General features: G+C 35.1%; 1 protein-coding gene across 2 annotated transcripts in view; it reads right to left on the bottom strand.

Annotated features, from left to right (window-relative positions):
• CCDC102B (coiled-coil domain containing 102B) overlaps nt 1–13,811 on the bottom strand; it is a 355,558-nt gene that overhangs the window by 266,522 nt on the left and 75,225 nt on the right. Inside the window, exon 1 of one of the 2 annotated variants that reach the window (XM_017867080.1) lies at nt 9,325–9,426. The exons of the other annotated variant lie outside the window; for it this stretch is intronic. The gene's annotated coding sequence lies outside the window, so the exon portion shown is untranslated. Of the gene's footprint in view, nt 1–9,324; nt 9,427–13,811 lie in introns of those variants that run through there. 2 annotated transcript variants of the gene reach the window in all.

Consider the following 13,811-nt stretch of genomic DNA (forward strand, 5'->3'; position numbering starts at 1 on the left):
TGAAAGCTTGCTTGCTTTTATTTTGCCTCCCAATCATGTAAATACTTTCTTCAATTCTTTCCCAAGTAATTCCTGTAATGTCATATCTTGAATCTTCTTCAAAACCTCTATCTTTTACTTGTTTTTCTTAAATGTCTCATGATTTCCCAGATCTATACATTGCATTTAATTTACAAAACAAAGAGAAAAAGTACTAAGAATTGTGTGGACTTCCAAATTGAATTTTATCATTTTTATCATTGCCTGATTTTCACACCTATTAAATTTTCTTCAATTAGTAAATTTTCTTAAATTATAGCAAGCAGAGAATATGTTGGTCTCAGTTGTTTCTAGAGGCCACTGTCTTTTACATACTTCTCAGTATCAAAATAATGTAAGTATGTAAATATGATAACATGAGAGCTATGGTAAAACCCAGAGAACACTGGTTCAGAAAACGTGAGGTAAATTCTCTTCCTTGATAAGGACGTTCAAACTCACGCGTGTTCCCCCTTTCAACAAGGAGATACATATCAATATGAAATATATTCTGTGGTTGCTATGAAGATATTTTTGAACCGTTTACATTCTGGAGTGTTAAACCTGTGCTGTCTTAAATGGTAGTCACCTATCAGACGTAGTTAGCGAACACTTGAGATGAAGGTTGCCTGAATTGTGATGTTTGGTGAGTATTAATTAAACACAGCATGAAACGTAAAATGTAAACTATCTCATTAATAACTTCATGTTAATTACATTTTGAAGTGATATTTTTGAAAGATTGGATTAAATCAAAATATTATTAAAATTAATGTCACGTTTGTTTTCTAACTTTTAAATGTAGCTACTTTAAATTGCAAATGTTGCTTGAATTATATTTCTATTGAACAAAATAACTGTAGAGCATCCAAAAAACTTTAAGAACTTTTCTTTTTCTACAGAAAATTTTACAGAAGTAGAAAACTGTGTTCTGATTTTTTTCAAACATGTTCAGAATGTTTTGGCAATATTGCTGTCTCTAACACCTAAAGGCTTCCTAAATAGAGGAAATTTAGATAATTACTAATAATATTACTTGCAAATATATGCTTGAACAACATATTCTACTGATAATAAAAATGCACACCAAAGTAGCTATGCCTGCTATTCAAACGTAAGTGAATGTGACATTCTCATTCTCTGCCACATGGCCACATAATATAGAAGAGGCGATGTTGCAACAGTCATACAAAAATAAAATGAACATCATTTTAAAAATTGGATATGTTTGCTGAACATTCTTATCTAAGCTTTGAAAATCCCATTAAAATATATTTAAAGCTGTTTAGACAGCATGGGAAAAGTAATTATTAATTTTAAAATGTATGTCATTGTTAAAATAGCAGTTGTATTATAAATAAAAACCTAAAAATAATATTAATTCACGTGTTCTTAACATTATTAATACATATACTTTTACTTTTATGCACAATTTTGGCAAAATGATAAATAACTAAAAAATATTATGGGCTTGTAATCTGCTGTATTTGAAGACTTCCTTATCTTGCTTGGATCCCTGGCTGAAGATTGTTCTTTAATACAGTCTGTAGGACTGATCAAAACATTACATAAGCAGAGAGAAAAGTAAATGAGATCACTGACAACACTGTAGAGTCTTGGCATAGGAATGGATATTAACATTTATCTAATGAAACTAATTATGTTAATAGATTAGGAGAAGTTGAGTATGTTTTCAGGGACAAGAAAAATTTTAATGTCCAAAGTATTTCACATATAGTGTCCTTACAATATCCCCACCTCTCACTTCCTATTAATTCCAATAATATGACCTCACCCACCCACCGGCTGGTTATGCACCTACATCCCGTTACCATACTAGCATTTCTTTCCATATCAATGATAAGTACCTCTCTGATTACCCTTTACTATTGTCCCCATAACTCTCTTCTTTGACCCAATTATGGCCTGCTATCAATGGATAGTATTGCTTTTTCTCTGTTCCTCACCCGCATCACACCCAGTCTCTCCTCCCTATTCTGTCTCCAGTTTTAACAAATTGCTCTGAGCAAGCTTGGCATTCTCGTGACCCTACTTGCTTAGAAACTCTAATGTCAGTGAATTACAGCTATCTTCCTGCTCCATGTCTGCACCTACACACTTGATCATGCTTCGAGAAAAGACACCCTTTGCTATCTGGTGTCACTTCAGTTTCTCAACTCTGAACCTCATGTGGGCCTCTAATATAGCCAAGCCAACTCTACCACAGGGAAATTAATATTTTTCCCTGATTAATTCACAAACGTTCTACTGAATAACTCCATACATTCTCTATCTTCAAAATTTTCATATCTTATTCAGCTCTGCCTTATCTGTTGAGATTGCAGGAGTTTTTCTATTTCACTTAGAAAAGATAGGTAATTATAAGACAACTGCCATCCACTGGTTCCATCATATCTATGTGTCTAATGGATATCCATACATTATTCTGTCTGTTTTTATAGAGACTCACTCCATGTTCTTGACACCAAACTTCCCATTTGTATGCTCTATCTGATTTCCTCTAATCCACTTAAGGACATGGCTTCCTCAAATACACTCCTCTCCTGTTTAGCCAGTTTATACCTGTCTCTAGATTAGATTATTCCCATTGGCAAATGTACATGCTGTAATACCCTCAACATCAAAAAAAAAAAAAAAAAAAAAAAAAAAAAAAAAAAAAAGATTTTGATCCCCACCCAGCAGCCATTCCATATCTTTGGCATTTTTTAAAACAAAAATTATTTAAAAGACACTTTCATTTATCTCATTTTCTCTTGAAGTCATGGTATCATTTTCAACTCTAGTTTGCCACAAAACAGAAAATCAGTGACTTCTACACTGCAAATCTAATGGTCAACTCCAGGCCTGAAATTCCTGTTTTACTTGACCAGTCAGAAGCCCTGTATGTGATTGTCCATTTCATCATTCATTTTTCTTGGCTTCTGAGGGCATCTTCTGTCGTGGTTCTCCTTCTACTCCCTGGTAGCTGCCCCACATTCTGTCTCAGCTTCACACCTCTAACTGGAAGTGCTCCAACACTGAGACTTCAGGCTGGGGCAATTGCTCTGGGTGAAGGCATCCAAGCCTTTGCCTTCAAATTCTTTAATTTTCTGAAATTTCCTACCATCTATATCTCTGGTCTGAGATGTTCCTTTATCTCTGGGCTCATGTGTCCAGCTGCCCACTTAACATCGCTAAGGATATCTAATCAGCATCTCAGATTTCACATGTTTAAAAACAAGCACGTGAACTCCCCTCTCATCTACACCTGCTCCTCCACAGTGTTTCCTGTGCCAATAAATGCACATTTCACTCTTGTAGGTTTACAGACCAAACTTAGGGGTTATCCTTGATTCCTTTATCTTTTCACACTGCACATCACTCTTGGAAACTCCGTCAGTTCTGGCAGGAAATATGAAATACAGCCTATGCAGAATTTCAAAAACTCCATCTCTAATAACTCCTTCAAACCACCTTGTTTCTTGCCTGGACTATTGTATTGTATCTGGCCTCCCCACTTCTACCGTTTCCCTACTCCAGTCTACAGCTGAGTGATGCTTTAAACACTCAACTTCTGTTACAATATTTCTAGGATCCCAACATTCAAATGGCTTCCCATCAAACTCAGAATAAAGTAGTTGTAGTTTATGATGTTCTCATGGTCTAAACATAAACCACTCTGAACTCTTCATCGGGATCCATGATTTCCCGACCTGAGGCTCCTACAGTTGGGGTATGAAGAGGCCTTTTAAAAGTAAAATAATATTAGCTTGGTGAACATGGAAACATTGAAAGTAATGGCAAAAACCACAATTACTTTTGCACCAGCCTAATATCTTGAAGCTTAAGCTGGATTTACTTCCTCCCCAAGATGCCTCTGCCTGTGCCTCCTTGCCTGGCTCATTCCCAGCAGCTGCTGGCCATCTGGCCATTCCTTGAAGGGATGAACATTCTTCTGACTTAAGACTTTAGCACATGTGATTTCCTTTGCCTATACCTCTCTTCTGCCAAGATTCCTCGTGGTTAGGTATCTTACATCCTCCACCCTAACAGAAGGGACATTCCCTGGCCATTTCAAGAGCGTATGCATGTTCTATTCCCATTTAGCCTGAATTTTCTTTTTTTTCTTCACAGTACTTATCATGATTTAATATATATTTATATAGTATGTATGGATTCTATTGCTTTACCAGCTAGACTATATGCTTAATGAAAAGAAAGCGGTTTTACTTTTATTCACATCTCTACTTCCATTGCTAGAACAGTATCTGAGACATGGTAGACATTTATTACTAAATGGATAAATCTAAAACAGAGTGACTTAGAACTATTCCTTTTCTTCCAAAAGGCAAGCATTACAAGTTCCACTAAATAAGTCAGTCTTCTCTAAAGAAGGTGGCTTTTGGATATTAAATGCTTATAGGCTTTTAAAATTAATAACGAAAGAGTTTTAAGTGAGGTTAACCCCAATCACACCACTTTAATTGCTGTCAGCAACTTTATTCTCCCAAGTACTTAAATAATACACAAATACGCCTGTGATGATTATCTGTATCCACAAAAGATGAAGATTTACATTTATTTGGCCAGAAATACTTTTGAACCAGTGTGGAAAGTGGATAGGATATTTGGGAGAACAAAGCCATGTATCCCTTTCAGAGATAAGAGAACCAAGGGGTTTCAAAGGAATCAGCAGATGGGAGGTGGAGTTTGTCTTCTGCACTATTTCTACTTCTGATATCATTTTGGATAAAGATCTATGCTTCTCGAGTGTGTCATTTATATTAATTCAGATAAACATCCTGCTCAGTAATACGGAAGAAACTTATAGCCACAGAGTAAACAATGACGGCCAACCATAGACAATGAATGGACCAGGTGAGGTCCAGGAGCAGAGTTTTGCATTCAGTATCTATGCTTAGGCCCCGACCTTCTGTGAGAAGCCTGCATCTGAAATAGCCCTCCTAGTTCTAATCCACGAATACTGGAATTTCTCCCATTAATCTGCATTATCACGTCAAATGTATTTAGTCCCATACCCAAAACGTAAAAGCCAGCATGTAAATTCATACAGCATTAACACATTTAGAGGCCATTTGCAGCATGGCATAATTGCAACATCCATGCTTTTAATCCATGCAATCATAAATTCCATAACTTAAGTTTCATTATTAAAAAAAGATTGAAAAAACCTGGGCAGTATCACAAATAGGACGGCAGGGACTCTAAGCAGTTGCTTTGACCCAACTCATTCCTACCATTGACAATACCTGTAAAGTGATTTCAAAACAAAGATAGAGCAAAGCTCACCTGAACCCTCAGAAAATCCCTGGGATTATTCTAGCTCCAAATTAAGAAGAGGTTATAAACAGAACCTTCTAGAATTATATGAAACACCAATGGATTATGGCACTTCCACATCTTTCTCTTTTTTCCTGTGCTACCAAATGTTATAATCCCACTGAACATCTTATAATTTTCATGCTTTATTGTGAAATACATTTTCTTCTCATCCAGAGAAGAAACCCTTGTTCAAATCCCTTTATGCCAAAAGAAGATAGAAAATTCATGAATATAGGCTGACTAATAAGACTATTTGATCTTTTGCAGATGTCATAAATGTAATATTTTACCCAATGCGTTCACAATCCTAAATTCACTAAGGGAGGAAAGGAAAGGTTGTATGAAACACTCAAAAGTATTTAAAAATGAAAATGAGTCTAAAGTTGCTTCAGGTTTTTCTTCATGGAACTGTTGCCTCTTTACCTGTGTTGTATTTCCAAATGTTTACTGCAGCTTAGAAACATATGCTCCCGAGTCAGTGACTAAAATCCCACTTTTATTTTGGAAGCTTTAATTCTACAAATTTGAAACAGACACTGTGATAAGATGCATTTATAAATTCTGCAGTGAGCATATTTTTTTTCTCAATATTAAGGACACCTTTTTCTTTAGCTAGCAAAGAAATCCTTCTATCAAAATTTTGACATCAAATATTTTTATGCCTTTACTACACACAACAGCAATTCTTTTAGGAAATATCATTAAATATAAATCAACTCAGATAATATTTAAGTATATAATAATGTTAACAATCCTTTGCAAAGCTATGACTACAATTAAATGGCCTTGAGCACAACTTCCAATACAATATCTAGTTTTCCTTTTTACAATCAAGGTCTCAGGCTCACATTCAATCTCCGTTGAACATCTACAATTAGGGCACTGAGGATGGAGTACTAGTTATACAAAATGCCTTCTATATAATATAATCTTAGAATGCAACCTAGACCTGTACAAAAATAAAATGTCAAGGTCAGGGACCAAATCTTTGCATTTCAACTATTCTCATTTGTTTCCATGTATGGCAAAAAGATGCTCCTTCAGTAAAGGCTACTTAATGATAGTATGCTTCTAAACTAGTAGATAGCATGTTTATAAAATGATAGCATAGTTTCCATCATATATACATTGAACAAAAATTACTCATTGTTATGAAATAAGCTATAATTTTAATTTCATTGAAAAAAGAAGAAGAAAATGAATGTTATTCCAGACACTAATTCTACTCTGAGAAGAAGTAAAGCAATGTGTTTAAGGTTTGGATATATGAAGAAAAACATGTTAATAAATAAGTTCTATTCTTTTTTACTTTGAATATACTGTATTTTACACTATCGATTACAATGTGAATTTTATATATGCTTTTCATCCATTGAAATGAAACTTATACAATGCCTTTACTTGATAAGAACTTGGTCATTTCATAGTTTTAAGACTATTTGGTCGCTGCGTGTTTGTTGATATCACATATCAAAAAGAAACAGAGGAAAGTCAGTGCATCCCCAGTGTCATTCCTGGCCACCTCACACATCTCATTTGTGAATAGGTAGTATTCAATGCAAATCAGTGATGACATTTTCTCTGAGAATGCAAAAGATATCTTCTCTAAGTAGATTTAAGAAAATGTAGGAGATAGAAAAGCATAAGTGTTGAATATGAGAGTAGCTAATTTAAATGTAAAAATTACCCCTTATTTGCAGTGTCAGTCTCTCTTCTCTCAATTCCCAAAGGAAAAGCGTGGCCCAACTGACAGAACGGTGATTCGTCTGGATTTATAGAATATTGGAATGGATCTTTGGACTGTTGTCTCACTGCCTCCTCCCTGCACCCTATAATCCCAATGTCCCCTTCAAACCATTCTGCTTGACTTCTGTTAGATTCACATTCCTAGAATACCAGTACAACATAGTGGAAATAGCGCTGGAGCCAGAAAGACATTTGAAATTCTGGTTCCCTCTCTATCTTTATCTGTGGCTTTCAGCAAATCATTGAACATTTCTGAACATCAGGTTCCTTCATGTACAAAATGAAAATAATGTGTAAAATATTGTTCATTTTATTGCATTGTTATAAAAATTGTGGATATGTATGTAAATCATCTTGCATGCAGCAAATGCTATTATGTATTGGCAAAATGATGATGATGATGGTGATGGTAATGATGATGAAAAGAGGCACAGAAACTCCATCTCTTTTCAGAAACTTGCCATTGGACCCTTTGTATGATATGTAAAGATCAAATTTTTCTGTGTGAAATGTTAAGATGCTCTATAAATTTTTTCTGCTCTATGTATTGAGTACAACGTCTGCTACTCACAAAGGTATATTTTTTCTGCTCCAATCAATGAATTACTCACCGTTCTTTTGCGCTATGTGCTAATTTGTGTTCAAAACCCTTTTTGCCAATTACTTGTTCAAAGTAGAGTATTCCTCTTGCTTTCAGCACCTATCCAAGTTCTAGTAGTTTTTCAACACTCAGTTCAAGAAGTTGAGCTTCTCTTTAAAGGCTCTGGCATCTCTTTAGGACTGATATACCTGCTAAAAAGGGAATTTCTGAATATTTTGGCATTATGGCAGAATTCAATTGGTCTTGTAATATCAGCATAAGAGATATGATGACCTGAGATCATTTTTTGTATTTTAAGATTTACAGCCGTAGTTTTGTGGCTCTAATAATTAGATAAAACATTCATAAATTATTTTGAAGCCACGCCCATAGTGAGGCCCAAAAACTATGTCCCAGTGATCAAGCAATTATTGACTCCAATGATAACATATGAAGGATGCAAAAGAGAGACAATGAAATGATCTATGATTTCATAAGAACATATGAGATTTTGGAAAATAAAGCAATTCACATAAAGCATTTTTCTGAATATACTCAAATACGTCACACAAACCTACATAGATACTGTGTCACTAACTTATAAATATTTCTTTCTAATTTATTGTTTTCATTAAAATATGAAATAGAATTCAAGAATATTTACTGGATATATAGAAATATTTATTGTCAATAACATATTCTACTAACAAGAGAATATTTACTCAAAAGTTGTAATAACACAATTTCCCACAAAAATGATAGCAAAAACACATTCACATTATTTTAGAAAACAGAAAAACTGGTATTGATGTAAATAAGAATATCAATAAATATTTTATGTATTTAGGTGCCTATGTTACTGACATGTTTCTAATTATATTTTTAAAGAATCTTTCTTATATTTAACAAATGTACCCACTTGACATTCAATTGATAATTTATCTTTGCAGAAAACATAAGCAAATGCTTCTCGATGGTTTCCAGAGATTTTTTTCAGTTTTATAATTTATTTTTATATAGCTAAACATCATTTTTATTATGCACAGGATTTTATTAGTTTATTCTGTATCCCTATCTCCTCCACATTATACAGGTAACATGTAAAGAAATCAATATTCATGCTAAGTTTGAAATATACTTTCCATTAATGAATACAATAATTTAGCATGAAGACTCAACAAATGAAAAGAACTCAAGGTACATGAGGCATAGATAGAAGGGTTTCCATAACAATTTTACTTTTTTACTGTAAGAATATAGATTCCTTCAAACACAATGACTAATTCACATTCATTTGGAACTACGAAACAAAATTTTAATATCAACATACACTATTACTATCTAAATGTAGAGTTGAAATTCTTACCTGAGTTTCGCTTAGTATACAGTTATTTTTTAAAGACAGGAAATGTATGACAAATTGTCAGGATAATAACACCCACAGTGGAAAAATGAAAGGGGAAAGGAAGAAATCACTTTAAAAAGAAACTCCAAATCCTTCTGCTTCCCAGCTCTACAGTAGTTTTGCTCTGCATCTTGTAAGCAACTGTCTTTGCTCCGAGAACAACACATGCTCTGCCTCAGCAGGAAAATATAAAAATTAAATAGAAAACCACAAGGTTATTAAACACTCTTACCCTCTGGGCTTGCTGGGCTGCTCCAGCGTCTCAGTTGCAGCCACATGTGTAAACAACAGAATTTCCTGCATCCTTTTCTCATCTGTACAGTTCTGGAGTCCTAGCCAACAGGATTATTTCCAGCATTAAGGGCACTCCACACAAACTCAAAAAAGATTCCCATTGGTTGTGAAATTTTATTGAAACCACTACCACAACCCCCTCTTTGGATCACCATTGAGCCAACCAAAATAAAATCATTTTTAATGTTCCCTAAGTATGGTTATCCAAAGCTTTCCATACAAGCATTTGAAACCTGTACTGTGGATGAAAAAGAAAAAGACACCCACGCCTTCATCCCCAAGTGTACTTAATGTTTAATTACAACAGTATAACTTGTAATAATAATAGAAAAAACTAAAATAGCAAGGCAAAAAACAAAAAAAAGCCTAGAAAGTACCTATCTGCAAAATATTTAAAAGGAAATTATACTGCAGATTACAAGAACAATATAAATTATTCATCCAATCTGATTTGCATTAGATTGCACAAAAGCAAAAGAAATCATATTTAATAAAAGATCTGAGTATACAAATCATGAAACAAGAACTGTATATCAAAACCCTTGATCGTGGTCACATTGGCAGGAATGTGAGCTGTAGTCCCTGGGGTGCCCAGTGAAAGCTCCCTGGCTTTTTCCCCTTTCCCTGGGGAAAAAGAATATGAAGTAGCTTTCCAGTGACATGACTCAGCTGTCAGGAAGTGTTCTGATGGGGTTGTAGGGGAGGTCAAAGACCGCATAAAAGAGAGCTTCTGTGGTTGAAACTAGCTGCAAAAAATGTCCAAAGTAAAGAAGAAAAAGTCAAAAGGTAACAGGATTGACTTGCTCCTTATAAGTAGCACAAAAACAACATTTGAAATGTAGGCAATAATGTCTTTGAATTGTTTTATTTTTCACCCTTCCCTAATTTGTAGGCTTATTCTGGTGTTATCATCTATCTCTACTTAATATTCTTTTCCCACTTACTTTCTGATGCAATGGAAAAGGTGGCCATCTTCCTGTATAAAGCCAACTGACCCATTCGAGCTAAACTTAATCATGATTCTCGCTCCTCTATCTTTGAACATTCCCTCTTGTCTGGATTTTCCCCACGAGATGTTAAATACCATACATTCCTTAGTCAATTTCATGTATGCCAATGAACTTTACTTTCAATTCAGTCATTTTCACTTTCAGGTACCATTCTTTCCATCATGGCCAAATGATTGAAAGTTCTCCAGCCAAGAATTTTATTTAGTCTTGTATCCATCTGATTTTAATTCATCAAAGTGACAATACACACACACACACATGCATGCATGCACACAAATATTCTATTTATTTTTAATTTTTCCAATTCACCTCAATCCTTCTTCTAGTTGACATCTACACAGCCTTTCATACTGTTCACAACCCTGCCCACATGAAGACATCTCTTATCTTGGCACAACACTCTCCTGGTTTTCCTCTTGACCTCTTTTGCTGGCTCTCCTCGCCCTCTTTGATGATGCCTCATCCTCCATCCATCCTTTGGTGTGTGTCACGTATGTTCTTAGATAAATTTACATAAAAACGTGTATATTCTGTCTCCGGATAATGCCACCCATCCTCATAGTTTCAATTGCCATCTTTCTTTTTGGATGGCTCCCAAATATCTACTTTTAGACCCAATGACTGTCTGAATTTTCAGTACTTATACTTGTCAGCCCACTATTCCCCTCACCCAGATAAATGACACAGATACGGCATCAGCTTGTCTAAACTGAAATCATCATCTCTCGATGGACCTGCTATGTTATCTATATAACTGTCAACCCAGTTTTACAGTTTCCCAAAGAAAAATCCTGGAAGTCACCCTTGACTCCTTCTACTAGTTCCTTTTCATTGTACTTCAATAATTTATCCAGTCTTCTTTTCTCCCTGCCACTACTATTGGTTCAGACAACCATCATGATCTTTCTAGATCACTGCAGTGTCTCTCTGTCTCTTAAATTGTCTCTCTTCTCCCAGTCTTCTGCTCCATCTTTAAAAAGATACAGTAGTCTATTTCCGGTACTTATGCACTTGAAGTCCCTGAAGGATTTTAATCTTTTGTCAACTCCCTTTTTCGTAATACATTGGCTTGTCTTGGTTTCTAAAACACAACTTTCTTGGATTATTTTTTCACCTTTCTGACCATGTCATATTTTTATCTCCTCTCTAATTACTTTTCTCTCCTTTCAACGGTGGAACATCTTCAAGAAGCCATCACTGGTCCTATTCTTATTTCACATTTCTGTCTAGGTGAGCACTTCTGTTTTTGAGGCTTCTTTTGCCACACATGTTTGGTGAGTTGAATTGTGTCCTCTAAGAAGATATGTTGAAATCCTAACTCCCTGTACCTATGAAGATGATTATTTGGAAATATGGTCTTTGAAAATGTAATCAAGTTACACTGAGGCCATACTGAGTGAAAGGAAACCATAATCCAAGGACTGGTATCTTCATAAAAAGAGGGAAATGTAGACAAAACACACAGGGGAGAATGCTATGGGAGAGACAGAGACAGTGATTGGAATGATATGTCTACAAACCAAGGATTGCCAACAATCACCAGAATTAGGAGAGTCAAAAAAGGGTTCTCCCCTAGTGCTTTCAGAAAGAGTATTGCTGGTTGACACTTTGATTTTGGACTTCTGTCCTTCAGAACTATGAGATCAATTGTTTTAAGTGACAAACGTGTGATATTTGTTACAGCAGCCCTAGTAAACTAATAGACATATAATTCTGAAATGTATATGGTCTTTCCTTAATAGTTTCTAAAGCTTCAGATCTGTATTTCCAAAGTCTAATGAAATATTCACTAGGAGCCATTCAAATCTTTCAATAATCTCCAATCCTCCAAGCTCTTATATTTCTTCCAAATACTCTACTGTACCTTGTAATCTCAATCTTAAATAAAAACACTGCCACCCATCAAGTCTCTCAATCTAGAAACCTCTTTGCTATTCCTAAGTTCTTATTCTTCTTCACCATTCAAATTTAATAACTCATCTTTACATTAAAACCTGAAACCTCTCTCTTCACTTTATGTCCTTCTATATCCTTGCATTTGTTTTTGTCCTACCACAACAATTTTTATTTTATTTTTTTTGTTACTGGCAAGTTTACAAATTACTGACAGGCAAAACTTGACTATATATGGAGGGCACTCTTACTTGCAGCTTTCTCATGTGAAGGCTCTTTTTGCCCTACACAGACCATATCCATTGGGGTCAGAAAGTGGAGAAGGTGTCCTACTTCATCCTTATTGCCAAGTCTGGCTCACAAATTATTTGTTGATTGATAGCTTGGGACCTCTGAGAATAGAAAACAAAATTACCTATAGACTCCATCCTAGTTTCAAAGGGTACATTGACACCATGGTTATAATACCTCTGTGCACACACACCTCCATTATCCTAACACTCCATATCATATAACAATCACTTGGGGCATATGAAAAGAGACGAGAAAATTCAGCCATGAGGTTTCCAAAATTTGTTGGCAAGTTCATAATGTCTTGAGGTACTGAGCACACATCAATGAAGGCTATTTTTTTTTTAGTGGATTCCAGTTTCATTCTATATATTAGATCCATCCTGTGGGTTCTGATATTTACCTACTGAGTATCCTTTCTCCCCTTCCTCCCTACAAAACATTTGTTTATTTTTGTTTGGAGCAACAATGTGGTCAATTTTTTTGAAGCCTGTGTTAACAAGCCTCCCATACAAATATACTTGGCTGTGTGGCGCAGTTTTGCCAATGAAACATAAGTGGAAACCTCATGGGTTTAGAAAAGTTTTGTATTTCTAATGCCAGTCTGTTGACTTCTTTCTCCTTTTTCATTCCTTGAACAAGACAAGGAGGCTGGAGACGGGGAAGCTGTTCTTAAATGATAATAAGCTCCTGAAGTCATGATTCAGATGCAAGCTACACATTAAGAACAGAAGAAAAACTCTGAGCTTTAATCAACCTCATGAGAGATTTCAATGATGGGAGGAAAAGAGAACTTAATCTGGTGAAACCACTGTCATCAGGTTTCTCCTATGTCATTATTTATTAGATTGGGAGTTAGAGACCAATGGAAAATTGTAATAGTATCTAGCTGGAGACACAATGGAGAATAAATATTAATCAAAACTGATTTACTCTAGATTCTTATCACCTAATTGGGAGGTCCAGAAGAAATCATGAAATTGGAAACTCCTACAGCAACCTTTACCGAATGTTACATCTATCTCTCACCATCTCTGTGGGATAGTTCCTGATTCCCATAGAAAAAGTTAACGCTACAGCCAAAGCTATACTGGTGGATTTATTTACCTGTCTATTTTCTCAAAAAGCTATGAATTTCTTAAGGAGATAATATTGTATTTATATTTTAATATTTTGCAAAAAACAAAGCAAGTAAATTAATGAATAAGACCACAAAGCTGACAGCTGGTTG

The sequence above is a fragment of the Rhinopithecus bieti genome, unplaced genomic scaffold (genome assembly GCF_001698545.2).
Source record: "Rhinopithecus bieti isolate Rb0 unplaced genomic scaffold, ASM169854v2 scaffold_2272, whole genome shotgun sequence".
In the NCBI taxonomy this organism is placed as follows: domain Eukaryota; kingdom Metazoa; phylum Chordata; class Mammalia; order Primates; family Cercopithecidae; genus Rhinopithecus; species Rhinopithecus bieti.